Genomic DNA, 15589 nt, shown 5'->3' with positions numbered 1-15589 from the left:
GTGGAGAGGAGGAGGTCGTTCTCATCAGAGAGAACTGACTTTATGATCTTACCCGGCTTTCCAATATCATCAACATCCTGTGCAAGAAACGCCTAGGACAGAAATGCAGACAACCTCCCCTTAGAGAGAGCGAGCGAGCGAGAGAGAAAACAACAGAAACCCAAAGTCTTTGTTTAGTGCAACGACGCTGGTAAGAACAAGAAGTCTAGAAACTTGGATGCGTTAACTCCCATCGCGGCTTCAAACAGTCTCCAGCATAGTGCGTGTCTCCCGAGCGCCTGTTCCTGATCGGTGTATCCATGCTGGGGGCGTGTCGACCGGCGACGATCGGGCAGCATCGTCAGAGTAGCCGCTCATTCATTGGGCGCTGCCTGTCCCTAAATGCACCAAACTTGAAAGTTTCACCACAGGTTGCCTCCACGCATTTCACATGATGTATACCTCGCAGGCTGCAAAGTTAACAGATCTTAAAACATACAACAGAATCATGCGGAGTGGCGCCCAAAAGCTTCCAGGCGCTTTGGAGTTTTGTCCACCGATGATATCGGTAAGGAGATATCTTTAGATCCGAGAGGCATTCTGCAGCAAATATAGCCTGAATATACAGCTAGAGTGGTAATATACTCGGCTATAAGAGGAATACGTCCAACATGTGGTATGCGGCCCACAGACATGGGCGTGTCCACAGCGCCACCAACACCACTGGTGTGGAGCAGCGTTACAGTGCCCAGCACCATTGGAAGAGAGCATAGAAGTACAGGTTTAATGGACTTTCACTTTATTTAAGGTGTTGTTGTTCTACTTTCTGCTTTAAAGGTTAATCTATAAATCCCTTTTTACACTTTGAAAAAGAATTATACAAAACACAAAATGACTGTTTTAAACTCTTGCATGTCATCATTTTCCGTGTAATAAATCTGTAATAGGACACAGGGCTGCACATGAGTGTTTTTGGAACACTGAGTACCCTATCTTGTTTTCAGTTCCCTCCTGTACCACCCCATCAAAAAACACCTTGGAAGTGCCCCTGTCCACAGAGCCCTTATATCCACAGAAGATGACACCCAGATACCCTGAGTGTAAAAAGAAGAAGAAGAAGAATTGCAGCTGCTGGAGCGACCTACCTGCCAAGTACTTCCTGAGATAAACTAGTATTAAAGGTCTTTTTCTTCCTGTTGCCTTGGTTCTATTTATGAAGTTTATTCATAAATAAAATCTATTCATGTCACTTGTTTTGGGATATTGTGTATATTTTTGGTTACATTGCTGTACAGATTGATTTGATTTGCAGTGCAGCAGGATCACTCATCCTGTATGCAAAAGGACTGACACTTGATGCAGTATTTGTCAAAAATCTACTGAATACTGTTGGTTTGCAAGTAAATTTTCTATTGTTTTTTTTTATTTCCCCTTCTCCAAACTGGACTGAAATTAGTTGTTGAGCACCAGGAGTCCAAACCCCAATATACTTCCCTCTCAGTGATGTAAGACGGAAAAGACCTACTTATTAGCTAATTCATTTTTAACTGATTTTCTGCGAAGGAAAAAAAATACAAGCAGCTTTATTTGATGAGAACTAACTGTTGAAATACAGAGTTTGAGCAATTTCCCCCTTATGCTCTGAATGTGCAATTTTTGTCATGAAGAAAACTGATGAGGTGACTATTTGAAAACGTGATTGCACCGATTTCCTCTGTTACACATTATCTGATCACAAAAACGAGGAAAACAACCAACTAAAAGCGCATAAATCATCTGAACACAGACATTTCAGCACAGAGGCAGTTATTCAGTCTGAAATGGGAGCAACAAGATTCAACATGATTTTTTAATATTATTTAGTCCCCTTCTTATGACTATCTCTAGCAGGCCTCTGGCAGGGCAGCACAGTGCATCGGCAGAGAGTTCAGTGAAGAAATTACTGGTTTAACCAGCTGATGTTAGACAGAGAAAATAAGTTGTTTTCAAAACCGCTTTTTAAACTTTCATTCAATGACAGAAGAGTGGCATAACAACACTAGCAGTAGGTTGTTTAAATCCTACTCGACCCTGCTGATAACTTCTATCCTATTCTCCTCTCAGTCTTGCATGTTTGATGACAAAAGTTTCATCAGACTTGACTTGACTCAAAAATGACTTTCAGCAGTTGACAGTCTTTATGATTATAATCTATTTTATAGTGCAGTATTTTTTTTAAATGAACAGCTTGTGTTTTTTGTTGTTGTTCTTGTTTTTTTTGTTGTTTTTTTTTCTGGAAGATGGTGGTTTCTCTCAGCAAACTAGCAATTTACCTCAAAACCTTCCTCTGAGCAACTCTGAGTCTCTGCCAACTGTAATCCAGCCAGCCCCCACAGGCACTGTCTTCTTTGGTTTATTCTCCAGTAAGAGACAAGTTGACACCATTATGGTGGAAAAAAAGGGAGTCAAGATACAAAGTTTTTGTCAGTGTTGGACAATTTAATGGCGTTAGCATTACAGCTGGATCAATCTGATCATTTTTCCAGACACCTGGAAATAAATCCATAAACAGTTATCAAATCCAGGCATGCTGGAAACTATCATGTCACTAGCTACAAAGTCCTGGCAGAAAACAAACCAGCTAATGCTATTGATTATAAGCACAAGGACATACTTGAATGTCCCTGTTAACCTCCTGTGGACCCACATGAACTCCAGTGTTTAATCAAAAAAAGTTTCAAGGACCTGTTTAGCTCAGATTTTGAATGTACCAGAATATGTGTCGGATATTGTGTGGCATGCTTTAAGAGCAACAGACAAAGGGCACAAAACGTCTTTTTTTTTAAGAAAAGGAGTAAAGTTGCACTCCACCAGTACAGGATTAGACCTGCTTTCCTGCAGCAGCTGATGCTCTCCTGTGAGAATGAATGCACACTTTCAGCATTGTGCACAAAAGCCCACACTAGAAAGTTCCCAGTGTTCACGGCAATGTGGCATTCAGAAGGCCATCTGGCTGTATTATTTTACATATTCTTTCACCACAAAAACGTGGTGTTCTTGTGTTTCATGTGGTGCTTTGGCCATCTTTTCTAATGAGAGCACAGCAAAAGGGGATAGTTCCTCTTTCACAGGGTTATTTCCCAGAGCTGCATAGAAACTGCAAGTGTTTATCAACTCCTATTTGGGTGTCAAGTGCTCGAAAGCCAAAAGAGACAGTGAGGAAATCAGCTGCAGCGCAAACAACTGAACCCCTCCAAAGGTGACAAGCAGCTGTGGAAGTGATCATATCTTTCACAATTTCACTCAGAGGGGAACGGTGGAGTATCTCTGTCTGTGGCTGCTGCAATGTGATGATTCAAGAGACCTTTTGTACGTTCCCAAATCCCAGCACCAACCCCCAGTGCACTGTGTCCAAACAGCACACTGTCTGGCACTGACATAATGTTCTCAGGCAGGAACAGCAATTTGATTGGCCTCTTCACTTTTGTTTGCAATGGGAGATATCCTCTTCGAGCACAGCGCAGCCTGAACACTGTAACATTCTGGCTCGGCTGTCATGTCAAGGCAAGACCCCGCCCTCTGAAGACTTTGAAAGACTTACAAAAGTATCAAATTCCACGTGGTTCTTAAACCAGGGTGGGCAGCATGGCTAAAATAGTCACTCTTATGTTGCTTATCATTAAAATGCTGGCTACTCATAAACCTCAGTCATTTATTAACTAAGACCTTTTGCCTTTCTTTCCTTTAATCCAGCTGTGAGTTTCGAAGGGCAGTCCAACTGCTTGGTAAACGTCCCTGAAATGGAAAGAGACTCTTATCAGAACAGAAGAAGCAGTAAAACACTTAAGGCTGTTATAGTTCCGAGATATCGCCAAACCAGTATTTCTGGTAATGTCACGTTTTTTTTTATCGACTCCTAAGAAAATAATCAAGATTTCATTTGTGGTTTCGGAAATATGAGAGACTCAGTCACGATATATAATTTACAATGTATTTTATAAAAAATATTGGTTTGAATGATAAAGACTGATACGGAGCTGAAGGTGCCATAGTGTGGACACTGCACCATAATATATCCCTCTTCTTATTGTTCTCCAAGCCCTTTGTGACAGACAAGCAGCCCCGTGACTAATGATGACAAAAACAGGCTGGGTTTTACCTGTTTAGAAAAAAAGAGGATTAGTCATACAGACGACACACAGGTGTTAAACAGTAAAGATGTAAGTGTAACACGTGCGAGTCAGCAGGGCGTACACGCACCACGTGAACCTCTCTGTAACAGCCAACCACTTGCGCTTGTGTTTCGACAGGGCACAAGTGAAATGTTGGTCTTTGTTCCCTTTGCTGAGGAGAGAAAAGAACACCCGATTATGTAAAGCGCGTATGCGTACAGTAATAACACCAGGTCCAATGAGTCAGCCAGGCGTCGATGAGATGGGTAAACAAGTCCAAACTACATGCTATCATAACAAAGTGCAGCCTTCCTGCTGTCTAGCAGGATATACAAGTTACAGAGTTATTGGGTCCTTATCAACACTTTACTGTCATAACATTACCATTAGGAACACAAGTGCAAACATCAGATTGAGCAAAGACTACCGGGAACAATAAATGGTAAATAACCACTTGGCACACGAACAAATATAAGATCGCATCCCTCCTCTTTAGGTATTCAAAAATCTTGATGTTTTCTGAGAACAGGGTTTCCTTTTTTTAAGGTAACTTGTAGCATCTCTCACAGATAAGATACAGAATACACTCTCTTGGACAACATCCAAAAAAGTGTACTTTGGTGATTAATTTATTCCAGGGTGTTGAACTTTAAGTCTGACAAGTTAAGCCACATTTCTAAATTAAAGGCTCACCAGTAACACAGAGATGATTTATTAACTTCATTGCCAAATGTTATCCAATACAATGAACACCTCTCCTGTGTCCAAACTGGATATTTGCTCTAGGAAGCTCCTGATTAGCTTAGCTTAGCACAAACCCTGCGGTATTGTGCGAAGGAGTCAGGAGTGGCAGAGAAGCATGTGAGGGTGGTGCAGGACATGTGTGAGGATAGTGAGACAGTGGTAGATTGTGTGATAGGATTCGAGGTGAGATTACATCAGTGATTGGCTCTGAGCCCATTCTTGTTTGAATTGGTGATGAACAGGCTGACAGATGAGGTCAAGCAGGACTATGATGTACGGAGACGATACATGTGATCTGTAGTGAGAGCAGGGAACAGGTGGAAGATCGTCTGGAGAGGTGGAGGTATGCTCTGACAGAAGAGGAATGAAAGACAGTAGAAGCAAGATAGAATACGTGTGTATGAATGAGACGGAGACAGGTGGAAACATGCACAGAGTAAGAGTGAAAGGGATGGTTTACAAGATAGCAGTTAGACATTTGGTATGGTTTGGAGAAAGGGGTACTGACAAAAAGACAGAAGGCCAAGCTGAAGATGTTAAAGTGAAAGAACAATGTTAACAGGATAAGGCAATGCTGATATTTTTTGGACATGTGGAGAGGGGATAGTGGATATACTGGGCAAAGGGTGTTGAATATGGAGCTGCCAGGTAGGAGACAAAGATGAAGACCACAGAGAAGATTCATGAATGTAGTGAAGAAGGACATAGCGGAGAGTTGGTGTGACAGATAGGGGTTAGATGGAGGCAGATTATCCACTGTGGTGATCCCTAAAGGGAGAAGCCAAAAGAAGAAGAAAAAGAAGCGGTATAAATCCTGGACACTGGCTCTATCCAAAGATATGTGCCAAGTCCCACAAATGACCCTATTTAAGCTCTTTTTTCCCCACAGTTGAATTCATAGTCATCACACAAAGCTAAGCCAACTCCTAGCAAGAGCATATTTTAATTGTCAGAATAAGAGGCAAATGCTCAATCCTATATTACTACCAGTAAATGCAAATTATTCATACAAAAGAAACTGTAATGTGCAGTTTACACATGTGCTCAAAACGCCCCGTGCAAACACCTGTCATATGGAGAAATCTTATCTAAAGACAGGGCTTTGTGCACTTAAACAACAAACAAATTAACTCATAAAAGCTGCCCATGACAGCTGCCCAAGATAGCGTCATTCAGGTGCTGCTTTTCAACAACAACAAGACCAGAACAGTGCTCAACTCCCTTCCTAGCACCTTGCAGAAAGGGGGCTGAGGCTGAGAAGAGGTCACTGCACGAGCTCTCAGAAGGGTGGGAGGTGTTGTTTAGAAAGGAGTCCCATTTGGTTGTCATCCTCCCTCTGTCTTTTTGCCTCCAGGCCATCAATGTTCAGCCACACAAGAGGCAACCTTCTTTACCACTATGTTAATCCTGCTTTCCTCCCCCGCCTCGGTGCCGCCTCCCCGGCACTCTACTACAAAGAACAGAGAGCTGTCCAGCATCACTGGCAGAACATGATAATTTTTTCTGTTGCATAATTTGAAAGCAGTAGACAAGTGCTCTGACGTGAGAGTGACGACTGTCTTGCATGCAGACTTGAGTTCATAATCACAAGCTGATTTGTACGTCACTCGCTTGACCCTAGGCCCATGCTTAGCCATGAGTATGCACTGCCATCATTGTTCCTTTGGCATGGTGGCTTTGTCTGCTCAACACAATACAGCTCAAAAGAGCAATGTGAAGCGGACAGAGTTTTGTTTTTGCACCCATTTGCTGGTCAGTGCTGGTGCTATTCAAAATGCATTGATTGGTGCGACGGCTGGAGAGGGACGTGCCTCGCGGGCACCGGTGAGGGGACAACACTCTGAAATGCACTATTCATCTGGGCGGTGAGTCTGCAGGGGGCCTGCATTAGCTCACTGCGCTGATGCTTTTGAGATGACCGTCTCTTTTGGTGGGACATTCAACAGAGGCACTTAAATGGCATGCAGTCCATTATTAATGGTCAGTGTTTGAGTGTGTGCAAGATGTAAAGGTCATTACAGCACAGTCATTTTCTACTGACACCGATCGAGATTAAAATTAGAGGAAAAAACTAAATAAATGAGTGTAGAAGCAAATCAAGCATGCTTCCAAGCTGGTGCACTGCATAGTATTAAGGAGTTAAACTCAAACCAAAAAACTTGCTGTTTCTTATGATGGTGAAAAAGGGTTCACTGTTGGGATGAATTACAGGAGCTTCAGTGACAGAGTTCTCAGTCTGACAAGTTTTCACTTTGAAAAAATGGCTACAAGTTACATTTAAATCTGTGGAAACTGTCATGAGCAGTGCAGCTTTGATGACTGTGATGCTGCACTGGTGCATGCAAGGCAAGGCTAAAGAGTAGCTCTTCCTCAGGTGAGTGAGGCTGTTTATGCAGGATGTGAAAAGACTTGTCTGCAAGAACAATGCACCCATAATTATATAGGGTTATTACAGTAATGGCCAGTGGACTGGTACTTACAGTGCTTTTCTGCTCTAAGTGAGTACTAAGCACTTTTTATTACAAGCCACAATCAGGCAAACTTTTTTGTTTAAATCGGCATTCTGTTTGTTGAATTATTATTATTTATTTATTTAAAAACTGTCTTATTTTATTGTGTGCTATTAATTCTTTTTATTGGCTATTCTGGAATTTCATGTTCTTATTTGTTTTAGTATTTTTGTGTACAGCCCTTGACTGAGGGGTTTAATATCTGACCCACGGACACTTCAAACATATGTACTGGAGGACGTGAGGGTCAAACCACCAACCTTACAATCAGCAAGTGATGTGAACATGTTATGTACATCCAGATATGAGGGCAGGCCTAAATACTTGATGCCAGCAATAAGGGTTACATGGTTCACTGAGAGGGGAGGATCACTGCAGCACAGTTACTTTGATCACTGGTATCCAGTGAAAGAACATTTCCATCCTGATGGAGTATTCACTTCCAGCATGGCACTCTCCCCATCCACAGGGCTCAAGGGGTCACTGATTGGGTTGATTAGCACGGTAAACAATATACTGTGGTGTCCGTAGCCATATGATCTTAACACAGTTGGACACCTGTGGGAGATTTTGGACTGAAGTGAAAGACAGCACTCTCTACCACATGGTAAATGAGGGAATATCCAGTATCGTTTCAGACAATAAGAGAAACAGTGCCACGCTGCACTGGAGCTTTTCTCATGGCTTGTGGTGGCCCAGTGCCTTACTAATAAAGGTCATGATGTTTTTTTTTCTTTCTGTCACTTCTCTTTATATGGGCTGTAAGCTGAAATAAAACATTAGAATTAAATTACCATTTGGAAAAAATCTCAGAATATAGTGACAGATCTCACTATCATTTCCCAGAGCTTATGTCTTTGAAATTGTTTTATCTACTCAACAGTTAGAAAAAGCAAAGATCAATAAAAATCTACATGGAAAACAAAACTGAAAGTATATAAACTTACAAAATCCACTTATGGCATAAATCTTATACAGTTGGAAAGCCTGTTTATTTCCCCTTAAATATTGCCATATTTGTGAGGAATCCACAAATGCATTTGTGGGTTGAGCAGCAGAGTTGTCCTTGTAGGCTTGACCTATGAGAAACTTGCCAAATTTTCTCTGCCAATGTCAAGCTGTTAATTCTGCTATTGACTCTTGTTTGGTGTTGTTTGTTGGATTGATTGATTTAAGTCTGAAGAAACAAGATGTGCTGGTAATTAAACATTTTATTCATTTAACAAACAGAGGCCTCAGTAGCATGTGGCAGACCAATACACAGCTACAAGAGCCTGGCACATCCTCCTCATGCTGGTCACCAGTTTGGTTACACACTGCTGTGGGATGGCATCTTCAACCAAGATTAATCTAGCCACCATGGTTATGTTGGTCACTCTGGCACAAAGAGCACTTCCGAGCTGATCTAACAAGGTTTCAGTGGGGTTGAGATCAGGACTGCAGGCACGCCATTCCATCCTCTCAACACCCAAATTCTGGATGAACCCACTCTGTGTAGAAGACTTCCTAATAAGTGCTGACACAGTAAGAAAACTGTCTTCCTGTTGTGTCCCTGACATCCCCCTTATATTAAAATTTGGTCTTTTTGACTTTCTATTTTACTGCTTATCTCAAAATAATTCATTTTTAAAAGCCAATAAATAAATAAAATAAAAATGTATTCTGATGATAATGATAAACAACCAGTTGCTGGTGCAAGTTCTTGTGCACTACATGACAGTTCTCCATCTTGCCTATAACTAATGCAGGTTTCCATTTTAATTGCAATACCAAACTTTTGTTTGCAGTCGTGCGCCGTTATGATGCTTTACAGGCCTGTAATCTGAGCGGAATGCGCACATAAGCCTCCCTTTTATATTCCATTTGGCGCAGAGAAAGTTCAAAGTGAAAACAAAAAAACACAGCGAGGCAGAATTTCAAAACATACGATTTCCAAAGAGGCACTGTTACATCACATGACTGTTTCCACCACTTCGACCAGAGTGCGCTCAGAAGTCAGCGGGTTCACAAGTGGGCGAGGCTCAAAACGGACTGAAGTGCACAACCCCGGCACGGAGCGTGAACCAGCCTGACCGCGGGGATGCGCCCGGTGCAAGGGACAAAGAAAAGGAAAGAGGGGAACTTCGGCGTGTCCCCCTTTAAAACTCTCAGACGATCGTTCTGTCGCACTCTCCACAACCACACCGTCAACACGTTGTTTATCCTCGAGTGACCCCGATGCCGAAGCGAGAACATCCCGTTCCCGAGATATTAATAGTTCCCCTTGCGTCACCAAACTGTGGCCGACCGCTTTGCTTGACACGCAACTGAACCACAAATTATGCCAGCACCACACTCTCCTCCAAAGCAAACATGGTTATAAAACAGGTAGTCATCGTTCTCCAGCAGCTGTCTGCGGGTGTTACAGCCGAGGTGATTACCATTTTTAAGTGTTACACACGTGGCTATTAAGGTGATGATAGACGAGTCTGGGAGACAATAACTCTGCACGGGAGTTTTGGTGACAAACCGGCTGGGTTTATGGCATTCTGAGTGGGTATTTCACCAAACAAATATCGCGAGAAAAAAAGAAGAAGAAAAGATTCAGCTGCTGAACACAAGTGCAATTTTCCAGCTCGTGCCAGTGTTGACGAGCTGAAAGCCATAGCCTACAATGCACAATAAGCCATATGTTAACTCACTCCCCTTCCCCCAATCCTGAAGCCAAGTGAGGCTGTAGCTACAGAGCCTGGCCCGCATCGCTCCAGTGGGAGGCAGGGAGGGTGGGGAGAGAGGTGGGAGGAGAGTTTCTGTTGCTATGTTCACTGGGAGTCTCCTGTCTGGAGGATCTAGCTCAGGCTGATTTTTTTTGGGGGGGGGGCTGACATGGCAAGTTGTATGTAGGTCAGCAACAGTAAAACAGCATCGGCAGCTCAAAGGCACACTGGTAGTACTGTCTTTGGGAAAAATGGGCATTTTTACTCATTGCTGGTAAAAGAAAAAGAAACGTGACAGGCGAGTGCCTTCTTCCAGTCATTTTTTTCTCCTGTATTCAGTCCATACTGAGACTGCATAGTACCTCCACACCTGCATCCACAAAAAGCTGAGGCTTTCAGCACTGGTCGATGCCAAATAAAATGTCCTGCAGAAACGGAAATAATGCTGATGCATGAAGCAGTAGAGGGACAAGCTATGCAAAAAGGCATATAAAGTAGTACTAGACTCTAATTCCCATCTTCTGTAGCTTGACGCTGGATCATATGTCCTCATACGTTTATTCAAACTACCTAACTTTGACAGTTTGTCATGCATAACGAGTTGATGCTTATGCCTGACTATGGAAAGCAGGAGAAACTCATCATCTGTTGTTTTCAAAGTTAAAAATAAACAATGCTTGAAAAAAAAAATCAAGTGGCGAGAGCTTGGGAAATCATACATTCTTTATTAGTGACTTCAGCTCATTCATGCCAGATCATGAAGGTACGTGCTTTGCTGCACTGGGTTTCTGTATTCTTTCAGATCCAGTGTGATTAAAACGGCTTGTTTGCCATAAGTGAAATAATTTCGTTTTTCCAAGACAGCGAAATTATAGAGATTAAGAGGCTCGCGTGAAACGTACTGGATGGGCGTCAGCAGAACTTGCGCTTGCATTCAAAACCAGGAATAACTTTGGGGTCCAACTAAAATTCCTTTGGCTTTGAATGGTGGCTAGATGCACAACATATGCGTGGTGAGGTTGAAAAGGTTAATGAACACCACAAGGACATGACTTCATGCCATTTAGTCATCAGCGGTTTCATTTGATTAACTGCACTTCACTTTCCTGAGTTTCATACGAGGATCATCAGGCAGCGTCCAACAAATCTGCGGAGGCCTTCTTGAAAACATGTCTCCGAAATGAAAAACTCTGCCGGCTAGTCCTGACACGACTGAATGAGCGTTTAGGCTCTCACTTCAGGTCTTTAAAGATTTGTCTGCTCCCACAACCCCGACTGATTACCTTAGTGCTATTTGCTTAGCCTCCCACCACCATCTGTGTTTCAGATCATCCAAGGCAGCTCTAATTACAGTCATAGGCTAGGGCACATAGATAATGACAATGCTGCTATGATCAGCAGGATTAGACAGGTGCTTGTCGACTTGCTTTGACTTGGACTTTTTATGGTCTGTAACGCAACCTGAACAGTCAGCGAGCAGGGGAGAATTTCTCTCACTCTTTGTCTTCTAACAGATAACAATGGACATTATTTTAACAAACAGGTGTTTGTCACATTTATAGAGCTGTGTGTTGTCATTTATGGCATGAATGCAGTAATGTAATTCTATTTAGTAAACATAATGGCCTGTCATGTGGTCCTCCAAGAGACTCATAGTAGAGTCTGGTCAAGATAATGGATTCATCTTTTAATGCTCGAGGATTTATATATCTAGGATTTTTATCCAAGAACAATGATCATCTATTTAAGTGTTCTAACTACTCTGATATGCAAAGAGGTGAAGTCAGCGACCCCTCTTACAGATGGATGACACAGTCTGATAAACCGCAGCCACCTGAGTCATGAGATTGATGGCGATAGTTTGTCTAAAATCACAGTTCTCAAAGTGTGGTTCATGGGTCATTAGCAGTCCTTGGTAACATTTAGCGTGGCCTGCAAGTGCAACAACTCCAGAGTGGAAATGGAATAAAGACACTGCACTTCTTTTAAAAAACAAACAAACAGTCAAGACTCACCATTCTCTGAATGGACACTAACTAAATGTGTTCCTGACTCTTATCAGTCACCAAAACGTTACGAACCCATAGCCTTAAACTGTATCCCAAACGTATTTTTGCCTAACACTTCTGTAAATAACTTGTTGGGATTTCCACAAGTTGAACTTTCACCCTTTACTCCTCATTTAGTGGCAGAATCTACATTTTAAATCACGACTTGAAAACACTAAAATCTAAATGCCAGGAAACCCGTAATGTGAACATTTATCTCTTCCATTTTCTGACAGTTTTATTCTTTTTTGCATCACACTTGAAGGTAGAAATTATCAATCAAGCCCAAAAAAACCAAAAGTGAGGCCCTCGAGCCAGAAATAAAATGTTTATTGCAAAAGAGGTGGTTACATATGCAGATTTCAACTTTTAAATTACTATTCAAGCATTGCCTGAAACCACATTAATGTGTGGTTATGTTGATTAGCAATCTACTGTTGGTTTGAAGCCATGAAAGACAAGCTTTATTTACTGCTGTTTATTCTGATTTTTAAAAACATTTTTCTTTACACGAATTCATCACCCCAATCAACATCCATAAGTGTCCCTTACATAAATGGCCTCACTGTTCTAGATCTTAATGTTTAGTCCATTGAGATTGGAAAAACATAGTCAGAGCTCATGGTTTTCTCATGCCAAACAATAGTGTTTATGCATGATCCAACAATAGAAGCATTTCTGCGGATTACAGAAAGTTGCACTGGCGTTAACAGCAGCCTGTGGCTCAGATGGAGCACTGTAAACACTGACCGTGCTCGGCATGTGATGTTCAGCAATGCTCGCAGCAGCTGTTTGGTTGACAAGGTAATCAAACAAAAGAGGCAGTGAGCTTTGATTTTGCTTGTTTTTGTGCAATTCTGAAAATCATCTACGTCTATTAAGCTGTGGTCGTGGTCTGACGCAAAGACAGCTGCCTCATGTGGCTTCAGTTCCTGGTGCAAAAGTGCTGATCAGCAGTTGTGCTCTTTTTTTTTGTCTGTCTGGCTGTCTGTTCCCATCTTGCATCCCTAGAATGTTATTGTAGGGCAGTCAGATCTTCTTTGATCCCAACCATGTCAGTCATTCAAAAGGTCAGGGGAAATGTGAGAAAATTCAGGGTTTCTTTTTTTTTAGTGTGAATCCCACATCTGGTTGTTTGGATGTTGGCTGATGAGCTGGTTCTGGAAGTTTATGCAGCTGAGCCCAGGACGCAAAACACCCGCTCTTTCAGTGAGAAAGAGCTGTTTCGATGCACCCTGGGAAAGCGCAGATATGCAGTCACGTCGCAAACATGGAGGTTTATGAAACACCTCTGATCAAAGGAAGGAGCCACTGTTCACTTCAGTTTGACAGATTGTGAAATAAAGTCAGTGGTTGGAGTAACTTCCTGCAGGTTAAGAGAGCTGCTGTTTTACAGCCCCGCTGCTGCATATGGATTCCTTGTTAACCTCTGTGTGGGCCCCAGGTCAACCACGAAAATTCTTTATACCAGTGTGATCTCAGAGTAGCACAATAGAGATATGCACACTAGCTATACATTAAAGCTGAAGACAGTTTTACTCTAGCAGAGTGCCCTTAGCTACATGTGCACAGCAACAGATGACTGGGCGTTTGCTAGTGAAGCTGCTAGCCACAAGCAGACCTATAAGTGTGCCACGCCTCCTCCCCGACTACTTCCCTAAAATCCATTTTATGCTGACAACAGAGAACAGAGGGGCCAAATACCACAGGATTGGATGATTAGATTTAATTTTATTGTGATTCCACATATTAGTACAAAATGCACTTCAGACCTTAACCAGATTATGGTTTTTTACGATGACCGAGAGCACGTCTGCGCTTCTTCAGCTCAGCAGGGAGTGTAGCTACAAGCAGGAATTAGTGGAAAGAGTAGTAACGGTATTAACTGCTGCTAATACACCACACCAAGTGAGGCAGAATAGAACAAGGAAAATATCAATTCAGCTTTGTAAGAATTGCTCATTTTCTACCAAAAAGTAATTTTTTAAAGAAGTAACAAACCATTGTCAACATCTTTTAAACTAAGCGGAGCTCAAGGTGCTTCTCATGTACAAGCAAAGCACACAGGGAACATGTCCTAACATGACCTACTGGTACAAAACCACTTAAGACCATTTCCTGGCCTGAACTTCGGCCAGAGAGAAACAAAACCTCAGAACAGGTACATGTTATCTCTTTCTACACACGTAATCTAGAGCTCTTTATTTAATTATTTTGTATCCAACTGTGTGCATCAGCCGACTGTGTTTGTCCTCCTCTGCAGCGCTGAGAGACTGAACACACCTGCAGCAAAAAGGTCTCAGGTGAGGGTGTAGTCTATTGCCTGGGCAACCGGGGAAAACACTGGCTGTTTGGAGACTCAGAAACACTCAACTTTTATCGCCTTGTTTGTGCAGGCCGCCAAACATTACACAGAAACAGCAACAAAAACACAGAAAAGCAGACACAAGAGGAAGGAGAGGCAGGTTGCCTTTGTTTAGTGTTTTAAACCCACAGGTTTCTGCAGAACTCTTCTTCCGCGCATGAAAATGTTTGGGTTTCCTTGCTGGGGGTAGTAAGCACGTCTCAGGAAGAAAGAGGGACTTCCACAGCTGAAGTCTTCAAAGTGAAACCTCTCTTCTTCTTTAAGTGGTGTCTCCTTCCAGAAAGTCACATGTGGAAGCAGTTTCACCCTAACCTTCTTTACCGCTGCTGGCCTCATGCCATCTGGCTGAAGTGATGAGATTAGTCACATGAGACATTTACAAATGATCAAGTAAAACAACTGAAGGCACATTGAGCCTGATCTGAGGCAGGAGGCACGCGAAACGTCAAATGTGTAGCATACTGTCTTTACCCCTCACGTGACACTTAATGGGAAGTGAGGACAGGTTTTACACGATCAACTGGGATTATACAACACACACTAGAAACTGGACATGCATGCTGTATGTATACTTATATGTATTCAGCATCTTTGTATTACAAAATCAGGGTATATCTCTTTTTTACTGATTTGATAGTCTTAGAAATAAGGCAAAAGTTTCCTGTATATGTTTTGTGAGATGAAATTTAATCAGAAGCTCAGCACATAATGAGCTTGTGTCTTATATATAACTATGCCACTTTTTTAACTTATTGTAATAAGTCTTTGCACACAGCTTTTTTTTGACACAGAAATATAATTACCCCAGAAAATAAAAGAAAAATGTCAAATATTTGAAATATACACGGTACTTTAAGCACACTTCAGCATCCTTTCTTTACCATAAGAGCCAAGTTTACATGGGTCATACTGTCAGTGAGTGTCTTTATAACAATAGCATTTGTGTTAGATTCAAACACAGTTCCCAAATATTTTACACCCTTTCACTCATTATGTGTTTTCTGAGAGGGGCGTCTGAGGAGAATGTTCGCTCTCGCATAGATGGAACTAATGCTTCCTTTCGTCCCATGATTTTGGTTGTATTGATGGGTCTGAT

General features: G+C 42.0%; 2 long non-coding RNA genes across 2 annotated transcripts; one reads left to right on the top strand and one right to left on the bottom strand.

Annotated features, from left to right (window-relative positions):
• The first annotated feature begins 410 nt into the window (after positions 1 to 410).
• On the top strand, positions 411 to 1228 carry LOC109202909 (uncharacterized). Its single transcript, XR_002062892.2, has 2 exons — positions 411 to 547; positions 984 to 1228. It is a non-coding gene; the product is annotated as an uncharacterized LOC109202909 (long non-coding RNA).
• LOC112847305 (uncharacterized) lies at positions 991 to 10541 on the bottom strand. The gene is made up of 2 exons (XR_003220775.1): positions 4219 to 10541; positions 991 to 4117 (listed from the first exon to the last, which is right to left on the bottom strand). It is a non-coding gene; the product is annotated as an uncharacterized LOC112847305 (long non-coding RNA).
• Positions 10542 to 15589: the final 5048 nt, after the last annotated feature.

This window comes from Oreochromis niloticus, linkage group LG7 (assembly GCF_001858045.2).
Source record: "Oreochromis niloticus isolate F11D_XX linkage group LG7, O_niloticus_UMD_NMBU, whole genome shotgun sequence".
NCBI lineage: Eukaryota > Metazoa > Chordata > Actinopteri > Cichliformes > Cichlidae > Oreochromis > Oreochromis niloticus.
This window is presented reverse-complemented; position numbering and strand designations above follow the sequence as displayed.